The sequence below is a fragment of the Lepidochelys kempii genome, chromosome 1, assembly GCF_965140285.1.
Source record: "Lepidochelys kempii isolate rLepKem1 chromosome 1, rLepKem1.hap1, whole genome shotgun sequence".
In the NCBI taxonomy this organism is placed as follows: Eukaryota; Metazoa; Chordata; order Testudines; family Cheloniidae; genus Lepidochelys; species Lepidochelys kempii.
This window is the reverse complement of record NC_136380.1, coordinates 239,393,067-239,416,487: the sequence shown is the minus strand read 5'-3', so window position 1 is coordinate 239,416,487 and position 23,421 is coordinate 239,393,067. Positions and strand designations below refer to the sequence as shown.

Below are 23,421 nucleotides of genomic sequence, written 5' to 3'. Positions count from 1 at the left end.
GAGTCCTCAAGGGAAGGGAAGCCACTGGGTAAAGGAAGTGGGAGCGAGGACTCAGATCCTTTCGCTAACCCACTTCACCAGGGTAGTACAGAAGCCAGGAAGGTTCCCCACAATAGCGGGACTATTCCCCTGCTTACATGTATAAAAGGTGACACCACCAACCAGGGCTGAGTATTTCAGGAGTATGCCAGATACTAATTTACTACAGCATGATTAGAGTACAGGAGGTCCATACTTAGCTAAGAAGGAATGCTTTGCTATTTAAGGTTTCAGAGTAGCAGCCGTGTTAGTCTGTATTCGCAAAAAGAAAAGGAGTACTTGTGGCACCTTGGGCAAATTCCAGCCACCCTCTGGAGGTGAGACAGCACTTGTCATTCATGAATAACCTGCTGGTTTTCAATCTGGTGCAGTTGACCATAAGGATACAGTTGCTTCAACAACTCAAATTTCATTGATTTGTATGGAATTAGCAATTAAACCCTTACTTAGGAGAAAGCAGGCAGTCATGCAGTTGCCAACATCAAATCTAACCCTGTAGCATTTTTCAAGCACCTGGCCTGTCTGCCATCTCTGTAGCTGAGCTCCTCATAATGCCTTTACTCCATAGAGACATCATCTCCATTTTACAGATGAATAGAGGCAGAGAATTGTAGGTTTCAGAGTAACAGCCGTGTTAGTCTGTATTCGCAAAAAGAAAAGGAGGACTTGTGGCACCTTAGAGACTAACCAATTTATTAGAGCATAAGCTTTCGTGAGCTACAGCTCACTTCCTCAGATGCATATCGTGGAAAAATTTTCTTTCTTTTTTTTTAAACCCATGTGGGTTCCTGTGATGCTGATGGGAGGCTTCAAAGTCACACAGGGCTGAGCCCACATCTTCTGAGTGCTCCATTCACTAGTCTCTCCTTCCTGCCTATTTTAGCCACAGGGCATATAAATTCAGGGAGTTACAGAATGGCTTTTTTTTTTTTTTTTAAACTGAAGTAGATTGTTAGTATGATAGTTGTGTGTGCTTCTTTTAGGTGGTGGTTTGTTTGTGTTCGATGAGAGCTACTGTTGCTTCAGGCTACTCTCCTGCAAGGAGGTTTAACGTGAACAATCTGTGGCTGATTGGACAAAGAACGAGTATTTACATACTCATCAAACCCTCTTGTTACAACTGCTCAATTGTATGTTCACTGCATTTGGAGGAAGCTGGTGATGTCTGAGAGTGGAAAAGAACAATTGAAATAAAGATGCTCTAAGGGCCTATTTACAGATTCTATTGTTTGGATTTGGAGGAGGATTTAAAGGTGTGTGGTTGGATCATGTTAGGTAGCTTGATCTAAATAACACCTTCTATAGACATGACCTTGGAAATGCTTTTCCAAAGAGGAAGCTAACACGATTGCCTTGTGACGCTGGCAGACTGGGTGCCAGTTCTTCCCAAGACTGCAGACATTAGCTGAGAGCTGGCAAACTCCTAGTGGAGACCAGAGCAGTTCACTTGCATGATAGTTTTGCTCAAAAGAGTTATTAGTCTTAAAAGAATGTATTTAGTGTTTAGACTGTATGAAATGCTTGTAAATTGCTGTGTGCATTAATCTCACTTGTAATGTCTGTATTCCGTACTATGAGAAAATATAAGGAGTACTAGTGGCACCTTAGAGACTAACCAATTTATTTGAGCATAAGCTTTCATGAGCTACAGTTCACTTCATCGGATGCATCCGATGAAGTGAGCTGTAGCTCACGAAAGCTTATGTTCAAATAAATTGGTTAGTCTCTAAGGTGCCACAAGTACTCCTTTTCTTTTTGCGAATACAGACTAATACGGCTGCTACTCTGAAACCTATGAGAAAATATGTAAGTTTTGCTTTATAACTTTGAAAATGTTTGCTCCGAACATGTGAACCCAGGCATGAGAATCATCCCCACCCCCACCCATCCAGGAGGACTATCAAAATTTAAGTGGGACATTATAAGATGAAAAGCTTTGTTAATTACCCCATCCACCCATGAAGAATATGTGCAGAAGGCCTCTAACCATTGCTTTGAATGCTGGAAGAGGGAAACAAAAACAGTTGACATGAAGATTTTTCATCTCTTTGCTGTTTGAACTCTTAGGGCCAGAGACACCAAACTGAAGCCAGAGACCCCAAGGGGCTGCCTCCTGGTTCTGCCCTGAAAGACCCTTTGAATTGACCGAACACTACAACTCTGTCACTCATACGATTTAGATTGCAACTCATTTGTGCATATGTTTACTTGCTTTAACCCGTAAATAATTCTTATTTCTCTTCACTAGTTAATAAACCTTTAGGTAGTTTATTACAGGATTGGCTAGAGATGTTGTCTTTAGTGTAAACTCTAGGGTATCAGTTGAACTGGGCTTAGTGACTGGTCTCTTGGGAGTGGAAGGAACCTGAATGTTGTGTGATTTTGTGGGTGGGTGACTGTGAATGATTATTTATCACTAAATCCAGTTTTTCTGCGTGGCAAGATAGACTGGAAAGTCTAAGGGGACTGTCGGTGACTCAGTGGTAAGACTGTTATAGTGATCCAGGAGTTCACATTTGTTACTGGCTTGGTAAAATCCAGTTATAGACCACACCACCAGTTTGAGGAATCTGCCCTGTTTTTGACAGTCAGCCCTGAGGTAGGCACTCATGGTCATGAGCCACTCCTGACAGTGGGACAAGCCTAACCCATTGTAAAATCCTAGGGTAGATCAATTGTAGTATTACTTCAATTTAGCTATCCAAGGTGAACCCCGGGAGGCTCATGATCTAACACACCGTTAAATCCTAGTCTAGACAAAGTCTTACTGACTCAAAACTTTCCTCACGGAACCTCCATGGCAGTGCTATATGACACCAATGCTGTAGACCTGTATGTGTTTCATTGCATCAAGAAACTATGCCGGTAAGGTTTCAGAGTAGCAGCCGTGTTAGTCTGTATTCGCAAAAAGAAAAGGAGTACTTGTGGCACCTTAGAGACTAACCAATTTGTTTGAGCATAAGCTTTCGTGAGCTACAGCTCACTTCATCAGATGCATACTGTGGAAAGTGGTCCAGTCCACACAAGAGATCCACTTCCTGGACACTACAGTGCTAATAAATGATGGTCACATAAACACCACCCTATGCGGAAACCTACTGACCGCTATTCCTACCTACATGCCTCCAGCTTTCACCCTGACCGCACCACACGATCCATTGTTTACAGCCAAGCTCTGTGATACAACCGCATTTGCTCCAACCCCTCAGACAGAGACAAACGCCTACAAGATCTCTATCAAGCATTCTTACAACTACAATACCCACCTGTGGAAGTGAAGAAACAGATTGACAGAGCCAGAAGAGTTCCCAGAAGTCACCTACTACAGGACAGGCCTAACAAAGAAAATAACAGAACGCCACTAGCCGTCACCTTCAGCCCCCAACTAAAACCCCTCCAACCCATTATTAAGGATCTACAACCTATCCTGAAGGATGACCCAACACTCTCACAAATCTTGGGAGACAGGCCAGTCCTTGCCTGCAGACAGCCCCCCAACCTGAAGCAAATACTCACCAGCAACCACATACCACACAACAGAACCACTAACCCAGGAACCTATCCTTGCAACAAAGCCCATTGCCAACTGTGCCCACATATCTATTCAGGGGACACCATCACAGGGTCTAATAACATCAGCCACACTATCAGAGGCTCGTTCACCTGCACATCCATCAATGTGATATATGCCATCATGTGCCAGCAATGCCCCTCTGCCATGTACATTGGTCAAACTGGACAGTCTCTACATAAAAGAATAAATGGACACAAATCAGATGTCAAGAATTATAACATTCATAAACCAGTCGGAGAACACTTCAATCTCCCTGGTCACGCGATTACAGACATGAAAGTTGTGATATTACAACAAAAAAACTTCAAATCCAGACTCCAGCGAGAGACTGTTGAATTGGAATTCATTTGCAAATTGGATACAATTAACTTAGCCACTCCCAGTCTCTATTCAAGCCTAAGTCATTATGCAAGGTAACCTATTTCCCCTTGTTTTTTCCTACCCCCCCTCCCCAGACGTTCTTGTTAAACCCTGGATTTGTGCTGGAAATGGCTCACCTTGATTATCATACACATTGTAAGGAGAGTGATCACTTTAGATAAGCTATTACCAGCAGGAGAGTGGGGTGCGGGGAGGTATTTTTTCATGCTTTGTGTGTATAAAAAGATCTTCTACACTTTCCACAGTATGCATCTGATGAAGTGATCTGTAGCTCACGAAAGCTTATGCTCAAAGAAATTGGTTAGTCTCTAAGGTGCCACAAGTACTCCTTTTCTTTATGCCGGTAAGGTCTGTGTAATTCGAATGTGTGTGTATTAGAGCAGCAATTTCTTTTAATTTCCAGAAGGTAGGGAAAAGTCATGCAAGTCTTAAAGCTGCATGCCAAAGTGTGCACTCATGGATGTCTGTCTTATTAGTGAAAAGCACCTGGGAACAGGGTAAAAATCATACAATGCTGTAATACATATTCTAGCTTGCACCTGGTGCATGGATCTGGAGAAAAATCTACAATAGAGAGCAGGAATCTCCTTCTGTGGTGTTGCCATTTGCTTAAGATACTAAGATATGTTGTTTGCTTTGGTATGCAGCAGTCAAGACAGGCATGGCTGTGCACAGGATCCCGTTGTGCTGGGTGCTGCGCAAACAGACTGAACAGCAAGCTCTGCCTCGGAGGGTTAATCTGGCAAAGATAACACCAGTCCTTTCGATTAGCAATATGCCAGTTGCCATTTCATGCAAAGTGGCAGGGCTAAGCAGATCTAGAGCAGAACTCAAACATATGCTAGCGATACTGGAATTCATTTCCATATCTGACCTGTAGGGCAAGAGAGGCAACAAAACAAACAAACAAATCAAACAAACAAAAAATCCCTGTCAGTAATGCAAGCGATTTAACACTCGTTATTTTTAATTTCAGACTCAGAGTTAACATTTTGGCACAGCACTTCAGCTGATTCCTTCCTTAAGGGAACCTCAGATTTAAATACATGGGAATTTTTTTCATGGATCACTGTGGGTTAGTCCCCTTTTGATGACAGCATCTGAATGATCTCTGTGTGCAGAGCCACAAGCCTTTGATAGTCCCAAATCAAATATGCACAGAATTTAAAAAAAAAAATCTCCATTGTAGAAGGTAAATCAGATTATAGTTGACTCCCACAAGATGCAATATTCTTTAATTGCTGCCCAGTGATGCTGAGTGAGATGACAAATTCTTTCCAAACAGTTGGGGAAAAAAATCAAATCATTCTCCAGTGTGATGCCCTATGAAAATACTGACTGATTATTAGTCCCTTCACTTAACGGAGCATGCAAAGGAATGACCATAAGAAAGTGAGGCATTGTCTACACTACAGAGTTTTGTTGACAAAACTCTTGTCGACACTCAAAAAGTGCTACAATAAAAATCGGTATTGCGTGTTCATACTCGCTCCCTGTCGGCAGAGCGCGTCCACAGTTGCAGCACTATCATCGACAGTGTGAGCAATGCACTTTGGGTACCTATCCCACAGTCCAGCTCAACACCGTCTGTTGCTAGGTCTTGTGGGAAGGTGGAGCGAATTGCGGCGCATCTTGGGAGTAGGTTCAATGTCCTATTATGCATTGTTTTCTGTCCCAGCATTCCATGGGCTTTGGGCTTTCTTTCGCAGCATTTTTCAATGGCCCTTGTTTGCTGTGCAGCCCGACATCTTTGTGAGGAGGGCTGGATCCCACACTGCTCTCCTCTTCTCTGATAACTGTCATTAAGGCATAGCGGAGGGCAGTGCAGTTAATCACGAAGTTCCTAACTGAAGAAGATTCCCAGTTGCCTGGCATGCTGTGTGATATGAATAGGAGCAACTTTCCACAGGTGGGTGTCACTGTAGCATTGTATCTCACTGCTGAGGGTAAGCAGGGAAGCATGCGTACATCTACTGCACGCTTGTGGCTTCTGCCCTGGTCCCTATGCTGCTCGCCTGTATGCTGCTTTGGTCCCTGCATAAGTGATTGCCGAATGGCTGGGAAAGTTTCCTACAATGGGGGAAGGAACAAAGCAGCTCTGTCAAGGAACCTTTGGTGGAGGATTTCCAAGTACCTCCAGGAAACTTTCATGGAGATCTCTCTGGAGGATTCCCGTGAGATCTCAATGTGCATCAACACCCTGTTCCGCTCTGCTGATTAGCTGCACAGGGAAATGTCCAGCACACAGAAACACAACCAGCCTTGTACATTTCTATACCCTGAAACCACTTCCTCACTACACAAACCACAACCACTTACCAGGCGCCTTCTCTCCTGCTGCTTTCTCGCTGGAGAGCAACTGCTGAGACTGGCTAGGCATCTCCGGGATGGTGAACAGTTCCTGGCTGCCTGCCTGCCCGCCTCACCCAGAGATTCGTAGAATTTCAGGTAAGAATGGACTGCTAGATCATCTAGACTGACTTTCTGTAAATCATAAATTTCCCCCAGTTATCCCTGTATTGAGTCCATAACTTGTGTTTGACTAAAACATACCTTGTGGACAGGACAGGGAGCTTGGTAGGCTGCTATTTTGATATCTATCTTTAGAAATTCTTTAAAAATTTTAAAAGGCAAGCACTGTTTTAAAAGTTAAATGCTTGTGGATTCTCTAGTACATACATTTTTGTCTGGCAAAGTTTTAGAGGGTGTGCGTAGGGGAAGAGGAGGGCATTTCATCAGTAGGGTTCACCATGTTTTTGTTTATCCTCTCTTTTCCTGCTGGATCAGACCCTGATTCTGCAAACTGAATTTTCTGAGGGTTTTTTTTTTTTTTTGCCATGGTTGTATTTATATACATCAGAATAAAATGTCCTTTTCTCCTCGTATCCATTCCCCACCCTTTCCAATGCCCAAGATTTCTTATTTCTCATGGATGTCAACATATTTGTTCCTTAAATCAGTGTATTTGCCTCCCTTATTTTGAAGATTGCTTCTATCAGGCTCAATGGTATGGTCTGGGTGATCTTAACTATGCATTTCCATACTTACTAATGTAAAGAGTGTCATCCCCCATCGTCCTCCAGCATATGCTCCAGGTGAAGGATAACCGCCTACTATTACTGCATATAAGTACATGCTTAGCTTTTAGCACACGAGCATTCCATTAACCTCAGTTGGATTACTCATGTGCTGAATTGCTTGGTTGGTTTGGTGGCCAAATGCAAAGAGCTCAAGTACTCTGTTAGAGTGATGTCCATGCTGAAAGTCTCGGGTTCTGTCCCTCCCAATGACGGTGATGGTCAGCTATTACGCTGTTTGGATTTCTTTTAAGTTTAATCCCCAAATAATTTCCTGGGTTTCTAATGATTGTTTTTTGCTAACTACAGGGTTAATATAAGGATTTTACTAAGCTGCATTCTCAGCCTTAACTTCAATTTAATAGAGAATTTTGTTTGAGAAGAGGTTAGCCTTTTAAACCCTTATTCATTTCAACTATTGACATTTTTTTAACTTCGGAGGGCTGAGGAAAATACAAAAATATGAGTTGCCTCTTGCTCCATGATCCTTTCTCAGCCACAAAGCAATAGAACTTAATGATATTTTATAAAAATTCTACAGTACTTTTCATATTAAAGAATCACAAAATGCTTTACAAACCTATAAACATAAAATAACATTGGAAATGCAGCTACCTCTGAAGAGGAGAGCTATAATATAGCAGATGGGGTGGGGAAAGAAAATTTTCATTGGGAAATGAAACACCATAGCAAAGCACTGCTTTTTTTTTTTTTAAGTGCCATGAAACCTTATCCACACAGTCATTTGCTATCTTAGCATCCTGTCATTAAAGACTGTGAAGTACTTTGAGATCTACTGAAGAAAAGAACTGTTCTAGGAGCTAGGTATTATTATTTTATTATAATCACAAAGACCCACTCCTCAGTAAACTACAGGAAAATCAGTTTATTAACCTTGGCAGCATGAAGGACTAAACTGATCCTGATAAGATCTGAGGTTTCTAGGGTATCTCAGTGACTTGAGCCTAATGCTTAGGCAGCTAAGACACTTGCTTTGGCTGTAGCTGCGATTGCTTGTCCAAGTGGAATTGGAATGTTTCAATTTGCTAATTTTCTTTGAATTTCAAAAGTAGCAAATTTTTGTTTTAAAAAAACCAAAACATAATGAAAAAACCTAAATTGGCCCTGAAACAACAAAAAGCCATTGAAAGGATCAAACAAGAGCTGGCCTCTGATGTACAAACAGGGAAATTTATTAATAATATTCTTATTTTGTATTATGGTCACACCTAGAGCGCCCAACCCAGATCGGACCCTATTGTGCTAGGCACTGTACAAACACACAATAAGAGACCAGGCCTTGCCCCAAAGAACCTAATCTGAACAGACAAAGGATGGAGGGGAAACATAACTCCCACAGTGTAATGTCCTAAGGCAGGCGCACTGAACATCTGCCTCATTTGGAATGTTGGTTCTTTCCAGGGCTTCAATACAGCTGTAACTTTAGAACCCCTTGTAGAATTGGTCAGTAGTGCAGAAGCTTACAGTGTGCATCCATCTGGTAGAACTCTATATAACAAAAAGAGTATTGGATCTGTTCCTATGTATTCCTGGGTTTACCTCCAACAAGATAGCTTAACATTTGACCAGCTGCTGGCTGCATTTAAGGTCACTTCTGAGAGGCATCCCATAATCCTTCACTCTGCTACATAGACTGTTGCAAAACAAGATTCCAGGGGGATCTGCCCCAATGACTTTTTTGAGGTACTCCTGTGTCTGAGGTGAACCAGTTGCAAGTGACTAAGCAAATGTGTGTTAATGGAAGACAGAAGACCGCTTATGGCAGCAAACTCTTACCCCTCTCTCTCTCTCCAGACAATCATTGGTGACCATCTTAGGCCCTGGAAACTCCCTTCAGTGTCATGACCCAGAGATTGAGAAATGCTAACACAGTCTGGCTTACCACAGTATAAAATGCAGGAGATAAGAAAGCAGGACAATTGGGGTTGTTGGAAACCCTGAAATGAATTTGTAAATGTGCTGGTTCATGAATTCTTTTAACAGACTCCTATATTTTGAAAGGAGTTTAATTGGAACCTCAGTTTGTCTTGCTTTAATTACACAAAAAGGTGCGCCGAGAGAGAAAACAAAGAGTGGGAAGATTAAGTGGGACAGTCTGTTTGCAATAAAATGGAAAGCTTCTTTAATTAAATCTGCTCAGATCTTGTTAATTTTTTGGTCCTTCATCCTATTTCACCATTTCATTTCTGGAGGGAGAGAAGGAAAGTATCCTCTTTAAATGAAAATAATTTGTCTCATTTCTCCTTCTAAGACGCATGAATGCTTGTTTAGTAGTGCCAGTCCTATTGTAGAATTTCTGGAAAGGAAAATATTTAATCATAAAGATCTTAATCTTATTTAGTCCCTTTTGCCAGGTGGATTTTAGAGTTATGCAGATATGTTAACATATGCTTTGCCCACCATTGAAATGTTGCCACTTTTGGCAATTTAACAGCACAATAAAAACTGAACAACATGGGGCCAAATCCTGTTCTGTTGTAATACAACCCCCTTGGCTGAGAAGAAAATCACCTGGAAAATTTGGTTCACAGAAACTACGCAGGACATTTCAGTAGGCAGAATATTACCCAAATTAATGTGGCTAACTGCACTATTGGGATTAATTTCTACAGTCCATAGTGTGTCCCAATACTTTTATATTTATATAGCACACTTAATCCAAAAGGGTCTTAAAACATTTTACAGAGTACGATCCAAATTCTGCTCCAACATAGACTCCCAGAGCTCCATTAACAACCATTGGTTTTCATGGGTATAACTGGGAACAGAATTTGATGCTGAGATTTAAGTGATTCACAAAGAATAAATCTTTTGATGAATCCTGCTTCTCTCATTGTTCGTGGAATATCTGTACATTACTTACGTTTTCCTTGAATTAATTGTTTTCATGAAATTTTGCTGAATAACTTAATCAAATAATACTTGGTCCATGGGGGTTTTGTTTGTTTGTGAGCAGTTCATTGTGTGGATTCATACTTGAAACATATAAGTCATGTTGCTTAGCTCTGCTCTGCTTAGCTCACATAGGTCCTATGTATTTCCGTTTGAGACTGCATAGGCGTAACTCTAAAATTCAACTTTCTTCTTCAGATACTTACTTTTAACAAAGTATTCTCTGGGTTCACTTAAAGTTCTGTTTCTGCAAACATTTTTGCCAGAAAACTTGCTTACTAGAATATTTGCTGAAAGTAAAGACAAAAGGGGGACAAACACATACAAAGCAAATGTATTTTTAAAAAAATTTATTCAGCTCTTCCAGGATTTTGTTTATAGTATCTGCCCATCTCTAGTGATCATTTAGCCACCACTAAAATACAGCCATTTCTGAGTGAACTGAGCTACCCATTTAGCATCCCAAAACCTCTCTATATAGGCAAGTGATAAATTATAATTATTATTTGTACTGAGATAATGCCTATCATGCAAAGTGCTATACAAGTACTTAGTAAGAAACAGTTCTTTCCTGCAAGAGTTTACAATATAAATAGATGAGATAGACAAAGGGTGGGTGGGGAAATAGAGGCACAGGAGGGTGAAGTGACTTGCCCAGGATCACACAGAAGATCAGTGGCAGAGCTCATCCTAGAGCTCAGATCACTGAGAGTCAAGAGAAGTCCAGTCCCTAGCCACTAGACCACACTGTCTCTCCTTTCTTCTCTCCACTTCTCCAATCAAAACTAGATGGTGGATTTTTGGTAGGCAGAATGTAACTACCTCAACTGAAATTTGGCCAGGATGTTGGAATTAACACCTCATCAGTTATGAAATTCTAGAACTTAATTTACTGACACATTTTTGACTATAGACACTCAAGGGTCTGCCCCCTTGAGGCAAACTCATCCTTGGTGTAAGCATATAGAACTCAGTTGTGTTGCCATGCAGATTGGCTTGGCCCTTTATAATAATACCTAGCCTTTGTTCAGCGCTTTTGAGCCATAGCTCTCTCAGTGCTGTACAAAGAAGGTCAGTATCCTTATCTCCATTTTAGAGAGGCGTTAAAACGAGGCACCCAGAGAGGAAGTGACTTGCCCAAGGTCTCACAGGAAACCACGGCCAAAACCTGAAGTTCTCACTCTGTTTTACTTCTGCTAATTTCCTATTGGCTTTAGTGAAAATCTTGCCAGAGTAAGAGCTTCACAGTTTTGTATTTAATTAGTGGAATCAATGGAAACTCCTTCACCCTGACATTTGGATTTTTATCTGGACTGTTGTACATTTCCTCCTGTCTGCTGTAGAATGAAATTCTACACAGGTGAAATTTCCATAACTATCAGCTGAATCAGGTTCAGGACACTGCTTTCTCACAGGAGCAAATTGGAGGCTTTAGCTATCACAGTCAATAATGAGCAACTGCAGCTGTTCTGTGTGGAATGATGTTGAGCTGACAAAGTAATTACATGACAGTACATTTAAAAAAAGCAGGTACTGTGTGCTATAATTACTTTAGACTTTTTTTGGCTGTCCCTAACTTTGTCATCCAGTAAGGATGGGAGTTGAGAAGGCTGGTGCATGTTGGGTGCCAAGAAAAGCATAATTAGAATGGTTATGATGAATTGATGTTTTCCTGTGTTCAAAGCCAAACGTAACATGATGCTGGCACGCTCTCCTGAGAGACCGTGAGGAACCAAAGAGAATCAGAGTTGAGTCTCTGATGCTGTTAAACCCTTTTCTCTGTGTCTGCACTATAATTTCCCTCTGTTTCTGTCACAACCATGGGACACCCTTCCCCTCCCCCGCACCCCCCAGTGTAGACAGGGCTCTTAGTAGCCCCTCAGCAATTTAAATATGGTGTTGTCCCTGCTTAGTGCATGTCTCCATGCCATGGCACTTAAATGCCTCTGGCCACTACACTAGTACCCCAAACAGTGGGATTGAACTGTTGGGAGCAATAACGAGAAACTAAATTTCATTTGTCTGGTACTAGATCAGCTCCTCATTCCGTTTCTAGAAGGATGTGTTGTGGGGGTGAGGGAGTCCGGGGAAGCTGGGAGACTTCAGCATTTTAGCAGGTAGATTTTTATTTCAAGATGTCTTTTTGCTACCCATTGCTGAAGGCAGGTTTTCTTTCTCTTGATCTTTGTGTTTTTGTTCTCTTTTTCCATCATTTTTCCCTTGGTTTCTGTCAAAGATGAGCTATTACTGGAACCCAGGGTCCAAATTCCCCTGAATGCTGGGGAACTTTAGATCCAGTTCTGAACTCCCTTTACTCAAAAATAACCTAAACCAAATCCAAAGGCCTCTCAACTTTGGGAAAGGTTTTGTCTGAACTTTGCGTTTCTGTCTTATCTCTAGATTCTGCATGGCCATGTGCACCTCCCTTTTTTTCTCAATCTTTCTCTACCCTTTCTTTCCATTTGTGTCCCCTATTCTGTTCTTGTCTGTGTTTCTCACTTTCTTCCCTGTTATTTCTATCCCTGCCTCTGAAAAAAAGACTAGGAAGCTGACAAGGAGCTTTTTGCACCTAGAGGCTGTCTAGGACTGCAGAATTCTAGATTCCTCCTGGGGGAAAAAAGCTGTCTGTGTGAACAGCACATGGACAATCCAGTTGTGTGAAGATTCATTTGGAATCTCCCATTGTGGGTATGTATTAGAAAAGAAGGAGGGCATGGGGAAACCAGGGGATTCCTCTGGTCTGACTCTGTCAGGTTCCCCACGTTGTCCTGGTGACAGGATCACCTGATGGTTTCTGGGACAGTGACATTATTCCTTCAGAAACCACTTTAAGCCAACGCAGTATCGGCATGCTGTCATGCTGTGATGTGGCTTCTGGAGAAGTGAGACTTGGCTCAGAGCCTCATGCCACCTCTCTCCAAGTTGGCAGCCCTGTTGTAATTCGTCACACAGTTTCTGTGGTCCTTGAGAGCTAAACTTGATGGAGGAATGCAGAATTTGTGGGATTTATAAGCAGAGCTATTTTTTCAGGTTATAAAACGAAAAGCTATTCGTTCAACAAATTAAAGACAACTGAGGAAATCCAGCCGCTCATGGAGTGTAATGCAAAAACACCATTTCACTCTGAAACGTCACAAGATCACCATAATTAGCTCCTATTTGAACAAACTCAGCGAAGAGCCCAAGCACTGAAGGGGCCTGAAGGCTGAATTGTCCTGTCACCCTACAGATGGAATATCCCAAGTCAGAGATGAAGCACATTAGGTTGCAGTGGGGAAGAGTCCCCTGAAGTTACATTTACTGTATCTTGTTATGCTTTCAATACATACAGCTCACCTAGATACTAAATGATATATTTTAGATTAAGGGAAAAAACATTGGTGAAACACTGAGATCACAGCATGTCTCCCTCCTGTAAATGCCAGGTCAGATCTGCCTCACAAGATGGCAGACATCTGGAAACTTAAAGGCATAGCCCGCAGAAAACACATTCATAATTCTCCTATTCTGTAGATAAATAGAGGGCATCAGGCAACATGGCTGTCAATTTTGCACTGTCCTCCCTCCTTTATCATACAGACACATTCAGATGTTAAGTTGAGAGAGAGTGACAATTGTCAAAGATGCTGCAGCTGATTAAATGGGGAAGAAATTCCCAGTAGGAATCATAGTTCTCATATATTCAGAGCAAAATTCTCATTTCAGATCTGAACTGTTAATCTAGATGTCAGCATTCCACTTTGGTATGTGAAAAGATGGTATTGCTTTTTTGCCTGTGTATGCAGGGAGAGCAGCCTGTGATAGTGAAGATCCTCTGTGCTGCCTCATAGAATTTTTTCCTCCCCATACAACAGCACACTTATTTGTTGCGGAAATAATGGCCTAGTCAAACACTCATTTGGCGGTGTCTTTTACACTTCCATAAGCAGTTAAAATGCCATCATTTAGGTTTCATGTTATTAAAGAAAATACGGAGTGAATGAGCTGCTTAGAAAATGAAAATGTACAGAAATGTTTTCATGATTTAAATATAAAGAATGAAATGAAAATGTGAAGCCTTTTTATGAGGCCAAATATGCTCTGGAGGGGAAAAAATTGTAATATTAATTACCGTTGTCAGACAGACCTTTCTCAAGCACTAAAGAGGGAAAGTAATCTCCACCTCAGGAAAAAGGCTGCTGCATCATTAGCAAAAGAAGAGGAGGGGCAAATATGGATGAGGTAATCTTTTTATCCAAGATCCAAATTATGAGCCTGAGCCTGAAATCCCAGCAGAGGGCAGATATCCTTTGCAGCGATGAGGGTTCTGTTTGAGTCAGATCTGCAGACTGGGCTCTAAGAAGGCAGCAGTGAGAACAAGGGAAATCTGCCAGTGCTTCACCATGTAAGTTATTAATGCAGCCCTTAATGCTGGACTAAAATGCTTTGATTAAACAAAAAACATGGGAATAATATTGGCCCAGGCTATGGAGGCAGGTTTGTACGACCAGTCTGGAAAGTTCACACCCTGGGAAAGAAAACACACGTTTTAAGAACTGGCACTAATGAGCACCTTACAATTCTATTTCCTTGGTTATAAGGCAGTGACAGTAATTCTGTGGCTGTTTCGACGTAGAAAAGTCTTTGTAGGCCAGGCCTGCATTTCATTTCTAAAGTCGAGTCCAATTTGCACACGGTCAGATACAAAACCCTCATAAAGCAAGACATCTGGAAATGGGATTCTTTAATAGAGCAAAATGCATGCACCAGGATAAGGTTCTATCAGTACTTTTTACTGTCAGTCCCTATACTTAGGGATGGGTGACCAGTGCAAGAATCCAGCTCCGCTCTGATCAGTGCCACACGTGAGAGCAGCAGTATTCAAGCAGATCCTGTTTCTGAACCAGACCATGACTGTTTTAAGGCAACCTGGGATTCTACATGCACTGTGATGTGTCCTGCTGCCATTTGGAGTGGCAGTGGTGGGGAAAGGGGTGGGGGCCTACCTTCCAGACAAGCAGGAACACAGCAGAATGGAGCTCTACTCAGGAGCAGCTGTGAATGTAACAGGGGTCCCTTGCATAGTCATTTACTCCTATTGGGGGGGGAACACTTCCAAGGCAGGTAACACAGAGCCGCTGGGAGCATGCTTCTCAATGCAAGTAGACAGATCTAGTCTAGCTGCTCACTAAAAATAGCAGTGTGGCCATGCAGCATGGGGACAACTTGGGCTAGCCACCTGAGTCCATAGCAAGAGGCTCAGGTGGATTTATACTTTGGGTAGCCAGCCTGAGTTGTCTCCTATAGTGCTGCGGCCGTATCGCTATTTGTCTCATGTTTGCTTGAGCAGAGGTAACACAAGCCTGTCTACCCATACTAGGAAACACACTCCCAGCTACAGTGTAGACATACTCATAAAGGGGAAGGCAGGGGAGAATCAGTCCCGTGGAGGATCACAAACTTGGCATGATGTTACAGATCATTTAACTGTAAATTAGTCACCACCTAGCTTGGCAGTGATTGAAAGCCATTGCTATCACATTTGTGGCTTCTCTGAAAGGGTATTTTTAATGGGCTTATAGAGGACAGACGTTGTCCACAATCCTAAAACCAACCACTGTAGCGGGCACTCTGCCATCAAGGGCCCCAATTTACCATTGCTCTGCACCTTGCATAGTCATTTATTACACAAGTACAAACTGGGTGTAAAGCACTTCCCACTCTCACTTGGTAGCACTTTATACTGGATTTGCATTCACTTTGCACAGGTGTTAATAATTACATGGTGTTCGAGGGAATGGTGAAACATGTCCATTGTTTGCATCTCCACACTGAGTTATCTTAACATCCAACACACAAAAATGATTCCTTCAGCACAGTGTAGGTACATTGACCAGGTCAGGGAAACCGCCGTGACTGCTGCTGCCCATGCTGGATCTGTTTTGTGCATAAAGGGTGTCAGAATCCAGGGTTCTCACTGTTGCCGGCACCCAGTGCCGAGAGGCTGAACAACAGCTTGAGTTGGTTCGTTACCCGGTGTGCTACACCCAATAATCACAACGGGGTGGAGAAGCAGAAAAGTTTATTTGAAGCTTCAAAAAGGTACAGGGAGAATAAAATTTTAAATCCTGCACAACAGAGCAGGAAGTTACACAGGCTTTTATACATTCTTTGTTCCAGCATACGCTGTGTGTGCCTCCAGGCGGGGGAGCCAAGGACACTTGGGCCTAGCACACAGAGCTGCTGCGAGTGCCTCCAGGCAGGAGGGGGAGGGGCAAGGACACAGGGGCCTAGTGCGAGGGGGCTTCATTGACACTTGTGGTCTTCCATCCCCTCGAGTTACCTAGTGGCCATGCCCCAGTGTTCCCAACATCACTGCACGTTAAATTGAAAGCGCCAGACTGTTGCACTTTCACTCACATTCCATTGTCACTTTCACCGCAAAGAGCAAGGTGCTATTCAGTGTGAGTAAGGGTATCGCAATCTGGCCCATTGGGTTTACATTGGGTAGCTGTTCATGGGAAACCTATCTTGCCAAAGCAGGAAAATCTAAGAATTGTACACTCGCTTGATCATTTTTGCTCCTGAATAGTAGCTCATTCCCTGTGACATCTGAGGCCACCCACTGATGCAGCAGTGCTCAGCTCTTTGCTGTCTTTGGACTCTATAGGAGACAACTTTTTGCCATCTCAGGTTCACAGAACAAAATGGCAATCTTTTCGTGCTGTTTCTGTTTTGCTACTGCTAGCTGATCTGCCCCTGATCAGCATCCGGCTGATGCTTTACATCCAGGAAGTTGATTACGTTAGCATTCCCACAGTTGATTGATGTGGTCATTGGCACTACCTGAGGGTGGGCAGGAGGAGATTCAATTAGCTTTTACGGATGTTCATTATGAACTACCTCAAGCCCAGCAGCCGTGAGACCCCAGGAGAATAATAAAAGTAAGACAGCATTTTTCTTTTTGGCTAGGAGTGAGGAGTTCTTCATAAAGGCAGTGTGGCAATGGGCTGCTTCTACTGCATAATAAGAGTAGTGCAGTTAATCATGATAGTCTTGGGTAATTATTAATTACTCCAGAGAGGGTCCTTCAGACTGCAGCAAACCTGGCAAAGAGAGAACATTTATACAAAAGCAAACTTTCTTTGCCTGATATCCTTATTTGCTGCTATGTGTGAATAGCAGGGATTCGAGTTTCATTTCCACCAGCAAAAAGAAAAGGAGGACTTGTGGCACCTTAGAGACTAACAAATTTATTTGAGCATAAGCTTTCGTGAGCTAAATTTGTTAGTCTCTAAGGTGTCACAAGTACTCCTTTTCTTTTCGCGAATACAGACTAACACGGCTGCTACTCTGAAACGTTTCCACCAGCATAGTTCCCTATGATGTTCCACTGATAATGAATGAAAACAAAATTTGGTCTGTATAATTGTAGCTCTGGAATAACACAGCCCAGCTCCTGCTGGCTCCTGTAACAATAATACCTATTTCTTTCACAAAGCACATCTCATCAGTAGATCTCAAAGTACTTCACAATCTTTAATTTATTTATCCTCACAAAACCCCTGTGTGGTCAGGCAGTATTGTTCTCCTTTTACAGACGGGCAGCTCAGGCACAAGGAGACTAAGTGACTTGCCCAAGGTCACACAGGAAGTCTGTGGTGGGGTAGGGAATTGAACCCAGGTTTTCCATGGCCTAGGCCAATGTCCTACACACTTGGGCCTTCCTTCTCCCACCTCATCCCAATATGAAATTTGGTATCCTGTATTTACGATGTTGCAGCCTATTTCCATGGCTGTGACTGACATCACTCCAAAAATGTTGTTGCACAACTAGAAAGCGTTCAGAAAAAAGGGTGCAAGAATAATTCAAGGTCTAGAAAACACACCTTAAAGTGAGACATCTAAAGAAGTTTCATCTTTTCAGTTTTTCAAACGAAAGGTTCTGAGGAGACTTGATCATGGTCTATGTGGGAAAGAGAATTCTGGTAGCAGATGGCTCTTTAATCTAGCAGAAAAAGGCATAAGGACATCCAATCTTTGGAAGCTAGAGCTAGGCAAATTCAGGCTAGTATTTTTTTTATTTTTTTTATTTTCACGGGGGAGTAATTAACACTGGGACAATTCACCTAGGGATGTGGTGCGTTCTCCATCATTTTTAAAGTATTTCAATCAATACTAATACCTAGCTATTATATAGAGCTTTCCATCAGTAGACCTCAAAGCAAAGACAGACCGATATCAAAGATACACAGACTGGATATCTTTCTAAAAGATGTCCCATAGCTCAAACAAGATACAGACTTAATGAAGAGACAACTGGATGTGGTTCTTTGGGCTGTGCTATGCAGACCGGACTAGATAATCTGAATGGTTTCTTCTGGCCTTCAAAATCTGTTAATCTAAAAACATTATGGGAAGGAGCAGCTGCTGAAAGAGGCTGTTATTAATCAAAGACTGCTGCTAAGCAAAGATACATGGTAGCAGCTTGTACAGTAGAAGGAGTGAGACCACAACATTGAAGGTTCTAGTGGGGAGAAAAATCCCTGTCTTGATTGACCCTATTTTAGCAAAGGCTGCCAGAATTTGAATTACTGATGGCTTTGAACTGATAATGACCAGGTACATTTTATTGTTTGAGTTAAGATATGATGGTTCTAAAGAATTAAAGCTCACAAAGTGGTGATGAATGTCCTTGTAATGTAAAGTCGGTTGGTTTGATGGAGCTGGCAAAACTTGCTTAATCAATGAGACTTGACAAGGGACATGGTTGCTGCAAAATAACCAGTCCTGAGGGACTCCTTTAAGAATACAGGCATGAACAGATGCTTTCCATTCCCCATGGATGTGTTTATCATATGGGAACAGCACCATGGAGTGGCTATTAACAAACAATTGTTAGTGTTGGAAACACCCTCCTTTTACTGATGAGACCACTTGAAAGATTCAGCTCCTGTACAACGAAGCAGCCCATTTGCTCACTACACTGAGCATTTTACACCTTTGCTCTTTATACTACAATTGCTTCCTATCTACTTCCAAGCGTAATTCAAGATATTGTGCCTGCTTCTCCTATGTCTTACATTGGTGAGTTGGGGACTAACTTCACTGAAATCAATGGAGTCACAGTGGTGTGAAACCTGTGTAAGAGAGGGGAGCGTTGGGCCCATTGCTTTTTCTCCAGAAAGCCCTTTTTGGTCTGTGTCCTGGGTACTTCAGATTCATTCTCTCTCTCAACCATCCCAGCAGTTGAGAGGAGCTGTCTTGCAAACAAAGTGTCCCTCGATTTGGACTTTGTAGGACAGGTGGTGATTTCTCTCATTTACAATTTATTCTTTTCTGGTCTGGCCCAGGGCTTGTTGGCCTTGTTTACAAACTCAACTGATGTCTTGCATTGCAGGAAAATGTAAAAAGTTCTCCTTTCTAAAAATGGGGAAGGGTTGAGGTTCTAACAACTGCTGTCCATCAAAGCATTTATACTGCTGATATTACTCATGAGCGCATGACAAAAAAGGAGATGGGGTTATTCACAATCTTCTGCCTGCAAATGCATTTGTCTTCTACCTGCCACAACTCTTGCGACCCTCATGAAAGCTTTTCCGCTGATGTTTCCCATCCTGTTTGCTTTCCCATGCCACCTCTTCCCCTGCCCCCCCCGACCCTTCCTCCCCATTGCTCCTCTCCCCCTCACTCACCCTTATGGCCTGTAAAAGTTTGGGGGCCATGGCATCCTGGCCCCCCCATTTCAGTATCTACAAGAATGAATAGATAACAGACCTATATATAGGGCCAAATTTCCCAAAATCATGGAAATTTGTGTCCTTGGTTCTACATGTACATTGCAAAATATTCATAAATGGCATCTGTATGAGTGCATTGGGCAGCTAATTGCCAAATCACATTGCATGCTGTTTGCCCATGCAAACGTAGGCGTTTGTGTGCACAAATAAGTTAACAATACAAACTGAGAGGCCAAATTAAGGGAATGTGTGCACAACAGCTAAGAGTGTGCTTACTGGCCTGGTAGACAGACATGCGCTAGCTCTGCTTGAGCTAGTGCGCTAAAGATAGCAGAGTGGCCATGGCGGCTCCTGCTAGCCTCCTGAATACAAACTCACTCAATCCTCTGGGTATGTATTTGGGTGGCTAGCCCAAGGTGCCACTCGTGCTGCCTCAGCTACACTGCTATTTTCAGCACGCTAGCTCAAGCAAAGCTACCACATCTATCAATCCACACCGGGAAACCCACTCTCAACTGCTACATAGACGTGCCATGAAGCATCTTTGAAAATTTACCCCACATTATCCAGATTGTCATAATGAAAAGATCCATAAGATTGGGAACTCAGGAGACTGGTAGGAGGAGTAGAGACAGGTTACTAGTTTAACTGTTACTAGTTTTGGACCCAAAGAATTCAATTAAAGTTGTTACTATGTGATGACTGTTTGATGGCTTTATCAAATGAGTTGGTTGGGCTCAGTCCATATCCTACTGGACTGATATCTACATCACAAAAACCACCATCAGAATAGGCATCTTGTTGGCAGTGTGGGAAAAGAGGCCACAAACTGAACAAGTAAGGGAGACTAAATTTATCTCTTATCCAGAGTCACGATGGTCCTTCCATGTCAGGATTGAGACAGATTAGGTAGCAAAAGGGAAGCTTGCACTGCCATCACCTGTTCTAGGGATAAACAAAGTTACAGTCTTGAGCTGTGAATCTGGCAGCTTTCATCAGTATTGAACTGACAGTGCATGGGGGAGAAGAGGCTGGGAGAAGGTGGTTTTTTAAAGGTAATTTCATATGCTCAAAGTATATCTTAATTGCAAATCTCTCTCTCCCTCTACTTCAATTTCATCCTTTCCCCCTGCTGCTGGTATTGTAGAAAAAATATAATGGCTGAGGTATTTATTCCTGAAAACCGGCAAGAATGTTAGTTCAATACTTTAGTTTTATAACGCTTTTTACAGAATGGGAATACTTGTGGCACTTTAGAGACTGACAAATTTATTTGAGCATAAGCTTTTGTGAGCTACAGCTCACTTCATTGGATGCATTTGATGAAGTGAGCTGTAGCTCACGAAAGCTTATGCTCACATAAATTGGTTAGTCTCTAAGGTGCCACAAGTCCTCCTTTTCTTTTTGCGGATACAGACTAACATGGCTGCTACTCTGAAACCTGTCTTTATAGAATGGGGTCTTTTCTACACCAGTTAAGATGTATCTATTGAATAATGTCACAGTGAGCAACTATCACTATTGTACCAATATCTGTTAGATTAAATAACCTTGGTGTTGGTCATTCTGCATAATACAAAATGTCATTTCAGTAGAATATTGACACAGGGTCAATACTGCCTGCTTTGAAACTGAAACGACTTTATTTTCATTGTAATGTTCATTTTGATTTTTTTGGTGAATGCCTTAGCATTCAGTATTCATTTTAAAAGCAGGATGTTAGGGGGCTTATTCCTTCACCCACTTACTTCCCTGCTCCTTCTCGCATGAACAGAGAGTAACAATACCGGAAGTCCAAAGGTGCAAACAATTCGATGTTTATTGGGGTGAACTTCCAGCAAGCATGATTCCAGTTTCCTTCCTTAGTGTCCCCCTTCCCAGCTCTGTCACCACAGAGCCTTACCTGTGTCCCTATTCCCATTTCCCCCTTAGCAAAACATGATTCCAGTTTCCCCACCCCCATTCCCTGTTCCCATTCTCCCCCCCATCCACTTCCTGATTGACTGCAGACTATATAGTAAACTTGAGTTTTGCTTAGCTATACCTTAACCAATCATTTTACTGAAATTTAACTACCAATCCTAACATATTGTAACATGATTATTTAACCAATTATATCCCACCACCTTAATTAGTTTACACCCAGCAAAATTAATTATACAGCAGACGGAAACAATCAAAGAACAGAGATTATACAGACAAACAATAGGGAAATGGGGACTAAAATGATAGAACAACACAGAAATAAGGATTTCACATCCCAGCTATTGATAAGTGAGTTCTTGCCAGACAGGATGCTATCAAACTAAGTTTCCCTTTATATTTTCTAGGCACTTCCCTTTCTCTGGAGGTGATAAGCACTATCAGGACAGGACTGTATTCCTAACAGCCCAATAGCACCTTATTTCAATGTGACTAGCATTTGCTTCCCAGTTTGTGGCTGCCTCTGCTGTTTAACCAAAGGCCTTAGCCTAAGAACAGGGCCTCAGACTGTCACAGTGAGAAAAGGCCCTTACACCGGCAGACAGTGATCTGATTATTTCTTTTATACCCCTATAACTAGCTAAGTGATAAAAATACACCTAAATTCTTAGAGTTTAGGCCTTTACAGACAGGCCTGCATGTCTATATCCTAACACAGGACAGTACTTTTTTTGAGACCGTATTCTAGTTTTCTGACATTGCCTTGCATCTTTTTATATGAAATGGGTTGAAACATTTTATTAGTCACTTATGTTAACTGTATACATTTATAGGATGCTATATGAAAATGACTTAAGGGACTGTTCAAGAGACCTACACATATCAGGGGCTCTCATCTAACGATGATGGAACAGAATGTCCCTTATTTTGGAGAGCACTCTAGAATGGTCTTCGAAAGATGCAGGTTGCTTAATAAAGGTGGTATTTTATATAACAGTAGAGGTGGGACCTGGTCCCAGTCTCCAGTTCCAGATACCCTGGAAGTCTGAGAGGGCCTGGGAAGGCATGTTTGATATGAATTTTATTGCTTACCCACTCTCTCTCTCTAATGGGTCACTCCAACCTCTCCCCTCCATGTACGTTTTGGAGCTTGGGCTGATATTGTCACATCTGAGAGAGAGATTCTGGATTGTAAGAGTGATGATGCATCAATTTATTTCTGCTACAAAACAGTATTAGGAAATCCTATAGTCTGACTGGTCAACAACCTAGCAACATCTTGACACAGCATCACAGGTTGGATCTAATTTCGAATTAGAACCTCCTCGGGGGTCATATTAATTCACCTCAGTGACATAAACTAAAAATATTATCAATCAACTGGTAGTGACACAAATAAATACAAGGCAGTTCTTTTGATAGGTTACTCACCCCCAGCAAATCATGATGGCAGAACTAATGCATTCTCATGGCCCCCCAACTTTTTATGATGTGGTTGCACAACTGTGCTTACTCCCATATTTCTGGAGCTAAAGTTACCAATTTGAGCTCAGTTTCTGGATCCAGTGAGAAAAGGAAGTAGAAAGGTTTTGGGGTTTTTGTTTTTAGGCATCGAGGAGACAGAATAAAAACAGAACATGGAACTTAATAGAAATTAAAACTATTAAAAAAAATAGTTCAAATAACTAGATCTGTAGGTGGCAGGGGCAAGGCTGACTGTAGACTGCAGTGGGAAGAAGAGTGAATATTGCCTTGTGCCTAACCTATCCAGGGCATGGTGATATTTCAGAATGAT

The 23,421-nt window shown here is 42.0% G+C and overlaps 1 protein-coding gene across 8 annotated transcripts in view; it reads left to right on the top strand.

Annotated features, from left to right (window-relative positions):
* Window positions 1-23,421, top strand: part of PTPRO (protein tyrosine phosphatase receptor type O) — a 220,574-nt gene that overhangs the window by 48,813 nt on the left and 148,340 nt on the right. The window lies entirely within an intron of this gene.